Source organism: Cannabis sativa, chromosome X, assembly GCF_029168945.1.
Source record: "Cannabis sativa cultivar Pink pepper isolate KNU-18-1 chromosome X, ASM2916894v1, whole genome shotgun sequence".
NCBI lineage: Eukaryota > Viridiplantae > Streptophyta > Magnoliopsida > Rosales > Cannabaceae > Cannabis > Cannabis sativa.
In genome coordinates, this window is record NC_083610.1 from 67734851 (window position 1) to 67751454 (window position 16604).

Sequence of the window (16604 nt, forward strand, 5' to 3'; positions counted from 1 at the left end):
ACTTTCATTTCATTCCTTTGTTTGGTTGCATTTTAAAGTATTGGAATGACATTCCAATGGAATGCTCTTTCCACCATTTTGGTGGAATGGCTATTCCATTTTAAAAAGGAAGGAATGACCATTCCAATGTAACAAGAAAAAAAATTTAATTATTTTTTTATTAATTTTTTTTATCCATTTTAAATTTTATTCCATTCCATTCCTATTCCTATATTTTCATTCCTCCCAACCAAACGCCTCCTAAGTGTTTTTGTTTTTTAAGAAAATATAAAGATGTAGGTAAATCGAATAAAATTAATATAGCTCAAAGAATAAAATTATAAAAATTAGGCATACTAAACAATTTACAAATAACATATAAGAAAAGGGTAAATGGCGGCAAAACCTCCAATACTTTCGTTTTGGTTTCATTAAACCCCCACAACCCAAATTTCTGCGAGTAAACCCCCAATACTCGGGTTCTGTTAGCAATTTAATACTTCCATCCAAATTTAACTGTTAAATGCCAGGTTCGATTGTCCACGTGGACACAATATACACGTAGCACAATTTTATTGGTCCACCTAAAAAATTATTTAAAAAAATTAAAAAAATAATAAAAAAATTAATTTAAAATTTTAAAAAAATTATAAATAAAAAATTAAATAATTTTTTTTCTTTTTCTTTCTTTTTCTTTTTCTTTTCTTTTTTCTTTTTCTTTCGTCTGAAACGAACCCTCTCTCTCTCTCTCTACATCACTCTCGCTCTATCACTCTCTCTCTCTCTCTCTCGATCTCCTCTCTCTTTCTCGTTTTCAATCTAGGGTTTTCAAAACCCCCTTGGGCGGCCACCGCAGTTCTCCACCCTCACGAGCCCCGCCTGACACCAAGGAGGAGATCGACAGATCTCCGATCTCACGAGCCCCACATCAACAGAACCCCACACTTCACGAACCTCGTGTTCAGTAAGCCCTCTTTCTCACCCTTGCGATTTTCTTTCTCCGTTAGTTGCGATTTTATTTCTCTTTAATCTGAAGTCTCTTTGATGTCTTTAGATCTGGATGTGGGGTTTTGTTTGGATCTGAAAAAGAGGTTTCGGTGATGGTTTTGGTGGTGTGGGCATTACAGTTGTGGTGGGCAGATGTGGGCGGTGGTCTGGGCGGAGGAAGGGTGGTTGTGGTGTGGGCGGTGGTCTGGGCAGAGTGATAGAGCGAGAGAGTGATGGCTGAGAGAGAGAGAGGTGGGGATCGAGTGCTGAGAGAGAGAGGGGGATCGAGAAAGACAGTTTGCAAGAAAGAAAAGAAAAAAAGAAAGAAAAAGAAAAAGAAAGAAAGGAAAAAAAAAAAAAAAGAAAGAAAAAAAAATTATTTAATTTTCTATTTATAATTTTTTTTTAAATTTTAAATTAATTTTTTTTAATTTTTTTAAATAATTTTTTAGGTGGACCAATAAAATTGTGCCACGTGTATATTGTGTCCACGTGGACAATCGAACTTGGCAGTTAACAGCTAAATTTGGACGGAAGTATTAAATTGCTAACAGAACCCGAGTATTGGGGGTTTACCCGCAGAAATTTGGGTTGTAAGGGTTTAATGAAACTAAAACGAAAGTATTGGGGGTTTTGCCGCCATTTACCCATAAGAAAATCAAGCTCAACTAAGGATTCAATAAGCCGTCAACGGTGAACTTTCTTGTTAACCAAATATCATGCTCCTTTTCTTTCATCTTCATTATTGCAGGATTTCGTTTTGTTTTGAAATAGTTTTATTATTATGAGCATTTGAGTGCTTTGCAACAGTTAACTTCAACACCACATAGTCAAATCTTTTCTTTTCATCCAGATTTTGTTATAGATCTCGATTCTCTATGTCAAGAGTAAAGAAAAGCTACGCTTTTTATTGGCTTTTTTTGCCCTATTATTTGTAACCAAATGAGATTGGCTTTCATCGCCGTTTCCATGATCCAAACAACTGTTATGGCTTCTAATGGCAATGGAGGTTATCACAACAACAAGAAAATATATGGACCAGGGAGTCTCAAGAGTTACCGTAAGTATTTTGTTTTAATTATTATTTTTGTTATTATTAAATTATTATCCTAATCGTGGCTTGTATCAAGAAGAATAGAGAGAAAAATGTCAAAGGCCAAGCCTTGGAATCATAATAATATACATTTACTCTTTTTTAATCATATTTTTTAGATTAGGTTTTTGTTGGAGTTTTGCTTGGTGCAAATTCCTGTTTTTCATTTTAAATTTAAATCTTGATGCCTCTATATAATTTTGCTTGGTTTGTATGTAATTGTACTTTTTCAAGTTTTTGCGATTGCTTGATTTTGTCATTATAAATCTAAATATCTATAAGACTTGAACTTCAATTCTTATATCAATTGTTATTAGTGTGTATATAGGATTATGGTTTTTTATTTTGTTGGAGACTTCTCTGATGTTGTTTGAATTTTTATTGTTATGAATATGTTTTTTGACTTACTGTATCGACTTTCGTTCGATTTTTTTTTTTTTGGAGAAAGAAATTGTTTTTCGTGATGATAGGAAAAAGTCCACTAATTATAATGAGTTAAGGAAAATTATGTCAACATTAAGGTAAAATTTGCTCTTTTAATTTCGAGTTATTATAGACCCATAATTTCGGGTAATATATGTTAGTATTAAATTACCCTATTATATGTGTTAATTTTCTCATTAAGTTCCTTTTATGTTATTTTGTTTAAAAATTATTTTCCAATTTAATAATTTTATATGAATTTTACCTTTATTATTTTTATCTCACTTTTATAAGTTAACCATTTTATTATAGAAATGTATTAATTATAATTAGTTTTAGTGTATTAAAGAAGTTTTATTGGTCAAATATTTTATTTTAATGTTTTTATCTCACCTTTATAAGTTAACCATTTTATTATAGGAAAGTATTAATTATAATTAGTTTTAGTATATTAAAAAAGTTTTATTGGTCAAATATTTTATTTTAATGGTAAATACATTTATTATAATTTTAATGATTTTGTTATTTATAATATATAATTTTTTGTTTTGTGCATTTCTTAATTTGATAATTATTTATTATTATTATTTTTTCTCATTCGGAATCTATATGTTTTTTTTCATTCCTTTTATAAATTTGGGAGTTAATCAAAATTATTTTTAATTATTTTTAACCTTCTTGATTTTGTGTAGTTTATCATTAATGGAATTCTAATCCTAATTTTAGTAGTCTATCATTAATGGTAATTTTTTAAATTACTTTTTATAGGTAAAGTATATATAAAGTAAGAATTATCATTTTATTTTATAATAATAAAACTAAAAATTAAGATAACCTACCTTATTATCATCATTGTTATTTTTTTTTTTTGACAAAGTGATTAGAATCACTCATAAATTTACGACGCAGACGTCCGCCACCGGCAATATGTTATTATCATCATTGTTATTTTAATTATGACTAATATGGCTTTTTAGTTTTTATGACTAATGTACCTTTTGGTTTTGTAAGGCAATATGTTTAGTTTTGTAAGTGGTTTATTTTTTTTTTTTGATTTTGTAAGGCCAATGTGGCTAGTTTTTTTTTGTATGGCCAATGTGACTAGTTTTTTTGTATGGCCAATGTGGCTAGTTTTCTTTGTACGACCAATGTGGTTAGGTTTTGGTTTTGTAAGGCCAGTATGGCTAGTTTTGGTTTTGTAAGGCTAGCATGGCTAGTTTTTGGTTTTGTAAGGCCAGTTTGACTAATTTTAATTTTATAAGGTCAATATGACTAGTTTTAGTTTTGCAAGGCTAACATGGCTAGTTTTGGTTTTGTAAAGTTATTATATGGCTAGTTTTAATTTTGTAAGGTCAGGTTGGTCTAATAATAACACATCAAATGTAGTGTAGTCACCGTCAGCAATGGAGATAAGAATAGATAAGTTCTAGTATTTACATCAGAGAATTCTATGTGACTATTTATATAAAATTTCATATTTTATTTTATTTTATTTGTAATGGGAAATTTCATTTTTATTAAATATTTATTATGTATTAATTTTTTTCTCTTTATTTTGTAGGTGTTCTACTAGTGGATCGAAAGTGACAACTCTCAATTTTGAGGTTTTCTTTTCTGATATTATGGTTTTATTGTCTAGTTCTCCTGGGGTATCTCTGCATGCCCTTAGGATAGACAATAAACTGTTATAGATGGAAGAAAATCCTTCTCTGGTTGCGTAACTTTGTTACCTTTGTTATTTTTGTTGGGTTTTATGCCCTAAATAAAACTCATTTCAATATAATCAGATTTACTTATTAATATAGATCAGAAATAACATTTAATGTTGCATGGTTCACATGATTTATTTCATGATTATATGTACATAATGTATGAATTCATCTGAAACCATTTTCACATACTTGATCCTGTTTATTGTGCTGTCAACACATTGGAAAGTAAACATGACTATGTGAATAAAGTTTCTTAGATTTATCAGACACAGGGTTTTACTGATATGATAATCTACAACAAGAGTTTACTTGCATTTGGAGAAAGGCTATGTTCTTTCCAGAGCATTGGTTAAAGTAAAGCTCAGGTTGGATGCATGGAGTATGCATCGGAAGGGACCGATATTGAACTTTGACTTAGATTTATTAAACTTACCGTAATATCTATTAAAGTCAATATCGCCTAGTTGATCCTAGATCAAATGATCTCAATCCTGTTATGATTAAGCTCAATCTCAAGAGGCTATTCGTGTTCTTTGATTTGTTAGTTAAGCCTACTTTTGGGTCAGGGTGATACGTACATTTTGGGAACACGGTAGAGCAATTGAGTGGGAGCGCTAACATAAATATGGAATCTATAGCTTCTATCTGGCGAATAGTAAGTAAAGGATGATTTCCTTCGAGCTTGACCAAACGAAAATAAATGGTGGAGATCTCATTTCACATAAGCTAAAATATCATTTATACGGGGTTAAGTGTTTTAAGGATTAAATACATTGTAGGGTGTAACGGTAATCTAATCCCTTTACAGTGTAGATCATTCATATAGAGGATCATTGATCAAATTAGGATTATAACAATGGATAACTAATGATGTGTCTATATGGTGGAACATACAGAGCATTCTATATACTGAGAGTGCAATTCTAAGTTCTATGCGTGGATTCAACGAAGAATTAATAAGTCAGTGAATTTAGGTTATAAATTCTTGATCTACTTATTGGAAGCTCGGTTGTATAGACCCATGGTCCCCGCACTAGTTGAGATAATATTGCTTGTAAGACTCATATAATTGTTTTTGATTAATCAATTATAATTCTCAATTTAGACTATGTCTATTTGTGAATTTTTCACTAAGTAAGGGCGAAATTGTAAAGAAAGAGTTTTAGGGGCATATTTGTTAATTACGATACTTTGTATGGTTCAATTAATAAATATGATAAATGACAATATTATTTAATAATTATTTATAGTTATTAAATAGTTAGAATTGGCATTTAAAAGGTTGTATTTGAAAATTGGGGTTTTTGAGAAAATCAGATGCAGAAAAGATAAAACTACAAAATTGCAAAAAGTGAGGCCCAAATCCACTTGTATAGGGCCGACCACTTTTGTAGGGAATTTAAACTGATATTTTCATTATTTTAATGCCAAATAATTCAAACCTAACACTAGTGGAATGCTATAAATAGATAGTGAAGGCTTCAGGAAATTTACACTTAAATTTTTTATTTTTCCTTCAGAGAAAACTTGAGCCTTTCTCTCTCCCTATCTTTAGCCGCCACTTCTTCTTTCTCTTCCCTCTTGAATTTCGAAATACTTAGTGTGAGAGTAGTGCCCACACACAGCAAGTGATACCTCAATCATAGTGAGGAAGATCGTGAAGAAAGACTTTCAGCAAGAAGGAGTTTCAGCACTAAAGAATCAGAGAAAGAGATCCAGGTTCATATATTGATAATGCTCTGCTACAGAAAGGAATCAAGGGCTAGATATCTGAACGGAAGGAGTCATATTATTCCGCTGCACCCAATGTAAGGTTTACTAAACTTTATATGTGTTTATTTCATCGTTTTAGAAAGTTCATCTTTAGGGTGTTAATCAACATACTTGTGAGTAGATCTAAGATCCTGGTAAAATAATTTCCAACAATTTTAACCTGTATCGGTTTCCTTTCAAAAAAAAAAAATAATAAGCCGTCAACGGTTAAGCACAAAAGAAGTATGAAGTATATTAGACGTCCAAACTAAAAGAATATCTGATAGAATTCACTTATCATTGACTATCAGCTAATGATCTTATAAGAAAATTTAGGACATAACAGTCCCATTGTTCAATATAAAATAAATGAAAATAAGCAAACGACTAACCATAGCAATAACAATTGTAACACACAATTGCATCATAATCCATGGGGCCAATAGAAACATGAGAATCTCCTTGATCTGAATCTGAACATGGACAAAGAAAGTTATGCTATTAACATAAACATACTTTGAGTCAATAGAGATTTCATCATGAATGAAAAAAGGTCTACTATGATAACAATAGTAAGGTGGTGTATGAACACCATTATTGAAATTAAAAAAGAACAAAATAAATTAAACATAAATAATGACATAATGAAAAACACAGATGCCTATCGAAGGTGTATTCTCCCCACGGGTCCTCCATGGACACAGTCTCACCACCTTACAGATCACCCCGCTCAACCACGTAGAGCCCACACCGACAACCACTACAACCCCAGATTCGAACAACGAGCCACCAAAACCCCAATGGATTTGAACTAGCCCGATAGGCCTAAAAACCACCCTCATCTCATGGCTAGGCAACCCCAGATCTTGCACCATAGCTCGGCAACCAAAGGACCACGAATCCCAGGCGACCACCAGATCGACCGCCACACCAACTTTCCTCAACGACTTTGCCACCCTACACCCAAAAAGAAGAACACTATCAAAAAAACTATGACACCTAAATCAAAATTCGACCAGAGCAACGCCTAAGGCCAGAGGAAGCCGGCAAGCCCTGGTCGGACTGGAAGAAGACAACGACCACAAAGGGCTAAGAGAGAAACCCTAGCAGCAAAAGGGATTTGAAATTCAACATAAGTTTTTTTTTTTTATATATATGTAATCCAATTATCAAAACACTATTATAGAATTAAGACTTGGTAGTTATGAGTGAAATATAAATCTCACAAATTATTTCCACATAAATAATATGAGACAATACACACTAGTTTCTTCTCTCTTTTTTTTTTTTTATAGAATTTATTTACACGCATAACATTAATCTTCCATAATGTTCACCATCTTAAACTTTCTTCATAGCAATATTTTTTATTTTTTTGAACAATATTCTTATGATTATGCATTTCTTGTATGTCACGTGTTATAAACTTTAGGGTTGCTTTCTATATTTTGATGATTAAATGCATATGTATACATTGAGAAAAACTGGTTAAGCATGATCCAATATAAGAACTTACATCATGGTCATCATGTATCATAGTTTTTTTTTTTTTTTTTTTTTTTTTTTGAAGTAACTGCAAAGAAAAATAGTTACAAAGTTTAAACTTCACGTAATACTTGTAGCTAAGTCTATACTACACTACTTTAGGACATTTCGGTTGACTTAATTATCATCTGTTTCGGTAAATTTTTTATCTATTGTGATATACATGAGAGTTTTTTAATTCAATTGTTTTTCATGTTTACGTTGTAGTTATTTAGAACCATCTATAAATTTTCTAAAAAATTCTAATAATTTACAATGCCGAAAATAAAATTTGAATATTTTATTACACTCGGGATTGTTTTTTATATACCGTAGTAAATAATTATTTGAACGTTATTTTCGATATTATAAATTATTCAGAGTTCTCTAAAAATTTACAAGGTACAACGTACACTATCATAAAAGATGAGAATGGTTAAAATCTCTTATGTATGCCAAAACTAATAAACGGATTTACAGTACTACAAATTTTCTCATATATTTATGATGAGTATTTTCTTTTGTTGATATTTTCCTTAGGTGTAATTGTGGGATTTATTTACTGGTGTAAGTATTAGGCAGTTATTACAGTTGGTTTTTTTAACAGTTTTTCTCTTATGTTTGTACCCAATTTTGTACTCTTGTTCGACCTATATATAAAGGTCATTTTCTGTTATTTCAGTTAGCAATTAGAGAGTGAAAACAGAGAGAGTAATTAGTGTTGTAATAGAGCCTGAGATCCTGGAACTCAGTGGCTCTCGAGTGACACATGTGGGTGTTGTAGGAGCATGACTCCATGAAGTTCATATCTGTAATTCTTGTTCTCTGAGCTGATTCTAATAACAACAAGGCAAAGCCTCAAGGCAGTTCCTCCCAAGGATTAGATCCAAGTGTTAATTCACTTGTGATTGAACCTTGTAATTCGGTTGTGTTCTTTCTTTTTCTTGCTAATGGTTTATTGATTGTTTTCTGGTTTATGTTATCTGTTCCACTGGTTTATTTGATCTGTTTTATGTTCTTGAATGGTGATTGAATCACCACAAATGGTATCAGAGCACAGGTTGCATTTGAGGATTCAAGAACTGTAAAGATCAAGCTTGAAGAACATCAATGGCGACAGCAAGATTCGAGATCGATAAGTTCACCGGAGTTAATGATTTCAGTCTCTGGCGTATCAAAATGAAAGCACTGCTCGTGCAACAAGGCATTATAAATGCTATTCTGGAACCAGCTACCAAAGAAGGAGAAGATGAAAAGAAAGTCTCCCAAGAAATTGAAATGAAGGCTCATAGTGCAATCTTGTTGAGTTTAGGTGATGAGGTTCTTCGAGAGGTTGCTGATGAAGAAACTGCAGTGGGTTTATGGAATAAACTGGGATCAATTTATATGAAGAAGTCCCTAGCTAACAAACTTTATCTAAAAGAGAAACTCTACACCATGAAGATGGAGGAAACCAAAGAACTTAGAAGACATCTTGATGATTTCAATAAACTAATCTTGGACTTAAATAATATTGGTGTCAAGATCGATGAAGAAGATCAAGCTATTCTCCTACTCAGTTCCCTGCCTAAGAACTACGAACACTTTGTAGACACTATACTGTATGGTAAAGATACTCTTACCATGTCTGAAGTTAAGGCAGCCCTCAATTCGAAAGAGATACAGAAGAAGGTCGATGACAAAACTGAGATTGGTGGAGAAGGCTTATTTGCCCGTGGGAGATCAGATAAGAGGGATTTCAAGAAATCAAAGAATGGACACAAATCCAATTCCAAGAACAGAAATGCCATTGGAAAGAAATGCTACTACTGCAAAAAGGAAGGACATTTCAGAGATGATTGTTACTTGCTAAAGAATAAGTTGAAAAGAGATAAAAGCAGAGACAGAGGTGAGGCTGATATTGTCTCAAGTGGATATGACTCTGCTGATGTGCTTATTGCATCTAGTGAAGATACTGGTGGTGAATGGATTCTAGACTCGGGCTGTTCTTTTCATATGACACCTAACAAGAATTTGTTTGCTTCTTTTGAAGAAAATGCATCAGGTACTGTCCTCTTAGGGAATAATAAGGCATGTAAAATTCAAGGCATTGGCTCAGTCAACATGAAAATGCACGATGGCATCACTCGATCAGTTCAAGAGGTGAGGTATGTCCCTGATCTTAAAAGAAACTTATTGTCTATAGGTGTGTTTGACAACAATGGTTATGCTATCAAAATAGACAATGGCACTCTAAACATCTCTAAAGGTTCACTTGTAATAGCTAGAGGTAGACTCAAGAATGGATTATACTACTTGGTTGGTACAGCAGTAACGGGGACAGCTTCACCAGCCATAAATAATGTCAAAAACAACATTGAGTTGTGGCATTTGAGACTTGGTCATGTCAGTGAGAGGGGGCTCACTGAACTTGACAAACAAGGGATGTTTCAAGGAGGTTTAAATGGGAAACTTGGCTTTTGTGATGAATGTGTGTATGGGAAAAGCTGCAGGGTAAAATTTGTTACTAGTCATCACACAACCAAGGAGAAATTGGCCTATATTCATTTGGATTTATGGGGGCCCTCTATAATCAAAACCCTTGGTGGTGCTAGTTATTTCATTAGCATCATAGATGATTTCTCTAGGAAAGTTTGGGTATTCCTATTGAAAAGCAAGGATGAGGCATTCAATGCCTTTGTCAATTGGAAAAAGCTGATAGAGAATCAAACCAAATGCAAAATCAGAAAACTAAGAACAGACAATGGTTGGGAGTATTGCTCTAAACAATTTGATGCATTTTGCAAGGAACATGGGATAGCTAGACATCTCACTGTTAGAGATACACCTCAGCAAAATGGTCTTGCTGAAAGAATGAATAGAACTCTCATTGAGAGAGTAAGGTGTATGTTGAAAGGTGCTGGTTTGGATAGGCCTTTCTGGGGAGAAGCTGTTAAGACAGCTTGTTACCTAATTAATAGGTGTCCTTCAGTTCCTTTGAGGTTTAAGACTCCACAAGAATTATGGACAGGCCATGTACCAAGACTTGACCATTTGAGGGTTTTTGGATGCTCTGCTCATGCTCACTACAGACAAGACAAATTACAACCTAGAGCCCTAAAGTGCATGTTCCTAGGTTATCCTGATGGAGTAAAGGGATACAAGTTATGGTGTCTAGAACCAGGGCATAAGAAATGCATAATTAGTAGAGATGTGGTATTCAATGAGGAGGAAATGGCCATGAAAAGAAGTGCTACTGTTACTGCACCAGAAACCAGCAGCCTTGGTGATCGAATTGAGGTGGACTCAACCACCTCTGCCCCAGTTGAAACTACTGAAAGTAGTAATATGGACAGTTCAACCATAGACACTCATTCCAGTCTTAGTAACTACCAGCTTGCTCGAGACAGAGAAAGGAGAACAACAAAGGCACCTGACAAATTTGGTTATGCTGAATTTACAGCCTATGCACTAAGTGTTGCTGAAGATGTGGAGAGTGATGAACCTTCAAGTTACATGGAAGCCATTTCTGGTAAAAATAAAGTTGCTTGGTTGCATGCTATAGAGGAGGAGAAACTGTCATTAAAGAAAAACAAGACATGGACAGTGGTGAAGAGACCTGAAAACCAAAGAATAATCAAATGCAAGTGGCTATTCAAACAAAAGGATGGTGTACCAGGTAGTGAGGGACCAAGGTTTAAAGCAAGACTAGTTGCTTAAGGTTTTACTCAACTAGAAGGTGTTGATTACAATGATATATTCTCTCCTGTTGTCAAACAAACTACCATCAGAGTTGTGTTGTCCATGGCTGCTAGATTTGATCTTGAGGTGGATCAAATGGATGTTAGAACTGCATTTTTGCATGGGAACCTAGAGGAGAAAATCTACATGGAGATACCTGAGGGCTATGATGAGAAACCTGATCAGGTATGTCTCTTAAACAAATCTCTTTATGGTTTGAAACAGGCTCCAAGACAATGGAACCTTAGATTTGATGAATTTATGCTGAAAATTGGATTTACCAAAAGCAAATATGACACTTGTGTCTATTTTCACAATGGAATCTATCTACTATTGTATGTTGATGATATACTAATAGTAGGGAAAGAAAGATGTGAAATTGAAAGGTTGAAGTCTCAACTTAGTGTGGAATTTGAAATGAAGGACTTGGGGCCAGCCAAGAAAATTCTAGGAATAGAAATAAAGAGAAATAGACCTCACACCATAAGTCTATCAGAAGGAAATTATCTCAAGAAGGTAATTGACAAGCCTGGCATGAAAGAAGCCAAACCTGTGACAACTCCCCTTGCTCAACATTTTAAATTGTCACAAGATCAGTCCCCTCAAACTGAAAATGAGAGAAAACATATGGAAAGCATACCCTATGCTACTGGTGTAGGTTGTCTTATGTATGCTATGGTGTGTACTAGACCCGATTTGGCTCATAGCATGAGTGTTGTGAGTAGATTCATTAGTGACCCTGGTGAAGAGCATTGGAAAGGGCTGAAATGGATATTGAGGTATCTGAAGGGCACTCTTAAAACAGGTCTTGTACTGGGAAATGACAGCAAATTCAATGACAATGTCTCTGGTTTTGTAGATGCCGATTATGCTGGGAATTTGGACACTAGGAGATCTTTGTCTGGCGTTGTGTTTACTGTGTTTGGAGGGTGTGTTAGCTGGAAAGCCAACCTACAAAAGGTTGTGGCTTTATCCTCCACTGAAGCCGAGTATATGGCTGCAACAGAGGCTGTGAAAGAAGCCATTTGGCTAAAAGGATTGACATCAGAACTGGGCATTAATTCAGAGAACTTGTTTATACATTGTGACAATCAAAGTGCCATCCATCTTATGAAGAATCCAATGTACCATGAAAGATCTAAACATATTGACATCAAGCTACACTTCATTAGAGACATCATTGCCAGCAAACAAGTCAAAGTGAAGAAGATAAGCACCCATGAAAATCCTGCTGATATGTTCACTAAAGCAGTCACTAGTGAGAAGTTCAGGTTATGCCTGAAGCTACTAAATATTGAAGACTGCTGACCCTTCAATCATGAAGGAAAATCTTATTAATGGAACGGTTTTGCCTTACTTTATGTTGCTCAGTGCTCATACTTACTCAAGTAAATAAATTAGGTAGAATTTGTGGGATTTATTTACTGGTGTAAGTATTAGGCAGTTATTACAGTTGGTTTTTTTAACAGTTTTTCTGTTATGTTTGTACCCAATCTTGTACTCTTGTTCGACCTATATATAAAGGTTATTTTTTGTTATTTCAATTAGCAATCAGAGAGTGAAAACAGAGAGAGTAATTAGTGTTGTAATAGAGCCTGAGATCCTGGAACTCAGTGGCTCTCGAGTGACACATGTGGGTGTTGTAGGAGCATGACTCCATGAAGTTCATATCTGTAATTCTTGTTCTCTGAGCTGAATCTAATAACAACAAGGCAAAGCCTCAAGGCAGTTCCTCCCAAGGATTAGATCCAAGTGTTAATTCACTTGTGATTGAACCTTGTAATTCGGTTGTGTTCTTTCTTTTTCTTGCTAATGGTTTATTGATTGTTTTCTGGTTTATGTTATCTGTTCCACTGGTTTATTTGATCTGTTTTATGTTCTTGAATGGTGATTGAATCACCACAGTAATAATTTACAATTGTAACAACACAACAAAGGGTTAAAAATTGCACATCACAATGATACCATGAATTTTTTATTTTCTAAGACAAGGAACATTTGGGTTTAAGCTTCAATTTCAGAGTCTACATAGCTCGTTATTGTTTAATTTTTCCTTTTTTTGGAGGCTAAAATATTTAATGGAATCACAAAAACAACTAAATACAAATTAAAATATGTGTAAATATATGTAATTATACCATTTTAAATTATGATTATTTACTTACACATAATTTAAATGACTAAGAATTAAATTGATCCTCAATCGGATTGATCGAAGAATCAAAATTAGAATGAATTATTTAGTTGACTTATAGGAATTGAAATAAGAATAAGTAAGGTTCTTATTAATGTGTTTGCATTATTATTTTAGAATTAGAATAGATTATTTTAAGTTATAAATATACACTTGATTAAAGGTTATATGTGTGTAAAACTTTATAAAATAATTATTTTTTAGATAATATTATAATAAGATATCTTTAACTTAGAATATTAATTGAGTTTTATACCAATTTTAAACAATAAAATATATTTTTAGAAAATATGAATATTTAAATTTTAAATTGTATACAATTTTATAAGGAAAAAAATAGAAAAATACAAAAAAGGAAAAAAAATTACAAAAATACTATGGGCCGGCCCATTAAACATTTATACAGTCCACATACAAATATTTACAAAAATACCACATGCACTAAGCCTTCAGCTGTACAGAGCGAACGATGAAGATGAACATGCCTCGATCGTTTCAAAACCGCAAAGCAACCAAAATGAAACCAAAACGAGGAAAATACAACCATTAATTCTGGCGAAATTAACTGGAAAAGAAGACCTGCAATGATCTAAACAGAAAATGACGAAAGAAAATCAGAAAAACTGTGAAGAAACTAAAATTACACATTTGTTTTCTGTTTTATTCGATCAAAACAACTCCCCCTAATATCGAAATCCAGATTCATGAAATGTAGATCTGTAACAAACAGATCTAGAGCTCCCACCAAATCCAAAACAATGTATGATGTGAAAAATTAAAAAAAAAAACCTCATGTATAATACATCTACGTTATATACAGTTGCATTTTGATTGATTACTGGTTTCTAATATAAATATATTTTAAAAAAAAAACACAATAAGAAGAGTAAATTCGAATTAAGGTACAACCAGTTATGTATAAGTCTGTTTATTTTTTGTTTTGGTTGCCTTATAGTTACATTATCGTTTTATGATAGTTTATATATTATGCAGGAATTTAATTTGGCGGGGACTAAGAAATAGTAGTTATACATAGTAAGTTTTGTGCAAATAGTTGCATATTAGTTTTATAATGAAATAACAAATGCAAGTAGCAAAACTATAATAAAACTACAAAACAACTGTATACAAACTAAAATATAGGAAAAACTCTTTGAACATCAACATCCATGATAAATCTCATTGTTACCCATTGATGATATAAAAATGGACAGAAAACAACTAGATAAAAAATATATTAAAAAAAATACATACAAAAGGTGTTTACACTATTAAAAAATATGAAAAAACTATTACAAAATGAGAAATCAATAAACACAAAACCCACAAAAGTTGAATATGAAAAAATTTTAAAAATGGGGGAAAACCAAAAAGAAATCGAAAACAAACCTGCGATCGAAGAGGAGCACCATCCTAATCATTTTTTTGAGCAGGAGCATGAGAAATTTTTTCATGGGCAGCAACCTTTGATTTCTTTTTAGGAGGAGCTCGCTCACGTTTTGACAATTGAGGAGCAAAATCGGAGTCATCGTCTTGAACAATAGGACGTTTGCCCTTGAAAAACCGTGTTTTTGCAAAATGTCAGTTATACATAAGAAAATTTAAAACTGTAAGCGTTTGCAGAAGCAGAAAGTAATTCTGCTACAGCAAAACAAAACAGGCAGAATATAAAATATTAGCAGAAAAATAAATAACTTGACACAAGAGATTTATACGTGGTATCAGTGTTCTCCCGAACACTCCTAGTCCACGGGGCCACGCCCAGAGAATGAAATCAATTAATAAAGTATCAAAATTACAAAGACAATTGACTTAAACAAGTTTAGACTCCCTCTAAAGTATTGCCGCAATCCTTTGTAATCCACTTTAAGAATCTGACTTCTTGAAACACCTTCAAGCCCGAACTCCCTTCGTCTTTGAAGTGTGAGTGCTTACTTCCTCCCGAAGTAAGGCTTCAACAAGTCTTCTCCCGAAGACCAAATGCTTACTTCCTCCCGAAGTAAGGCTTTATCAAGTCTTCTCCCGAAGACCAATCTCTTGTTCAGTCAAGTAGTTCTTCACAACCTCTAGGACAGAGTAAGAACAGAAATAGACAACTAGAACCTAGATGAACAACTAGGCTCTCACAAAACAAAGAAAAACTCTCTTCACTCAAATAAGATAAGTGCAAAAAATGATTAATGGAAGAGCTCATTCGAATGGCTGCTCTCTAGGCTCTATTTATAGAACATAGAAACCTTAGAGACAGTCACAAGATCGAATCTACAGCTGTACAAAAACTTTTCTAAAAAAACACAATCTGCAGCATCAGATTCGGATGCTCACGCAGCAGATCAGACCAGAAACGGGAAACTTGCTATAATCGGGTCCGATCCTCTATTAATGTTTGATTCCTGCCAAAAACTGATTAGATATTCTGATTGTATCAAGATACAATCGAAATCAATAAGGAAAAGGCAATAATCAAAGTTTCCTTAAAAAAGACAACTTCCCAAAAGAATTGCTTCTCTTTTAAGAAGTTTCCAAACAAAGGAAAGTTCAGTTGAAAAGTGCAACTTTCCTAACAAGGAAAAAAGCAACTATAAACCGAATAAACAAGGTAAGAAATCGGTTATGAATGCACAAGAATCTTACCATAAAAGAAAAATTATTTTGTCAACTAACTTGCCAAAAAAGGACTTTACAATCTCCCCATTTGGCACTTTAGATGAACAAAATAATTTTTAACATAAAGAACCTACAAGTTAAAGTTAGCAAAAGCAAATAACTACTCCCCCTGAGTAACACAATTGAATATCACAAGTAACACAATAAGCAAGATAACTTTTAACAAAAAGATGTTCACAAGTACTAACCACAACTCTGTTGGAAATTATTTTACCAGGATCTTAGATCTACTCACAAGTATGTTTATTAACATCCTAAATATGAACTTTCTAAAACGATGAAATAAACACATATAAAGTTTAAGAAACCTTACATTGGGTGCAGCGGAATATAATGACTCCTTCCGTTCAGATATCTAGCCCTTGATTCCTTTCTGTAGCAGAGCATTATCAATATCTGAACCTGGATCTCTTTCTCTGAATCCTTGATGCTGAATCTCCTTTGCTGATGATCTTTCTTCACGATCTTCCTCACTATGATTGAGGTATCACTTGATGTGTGTGGGCACTACTCTAATCACTAAGGATTTTCGAAATTCAAAGGAAGAAGAAAG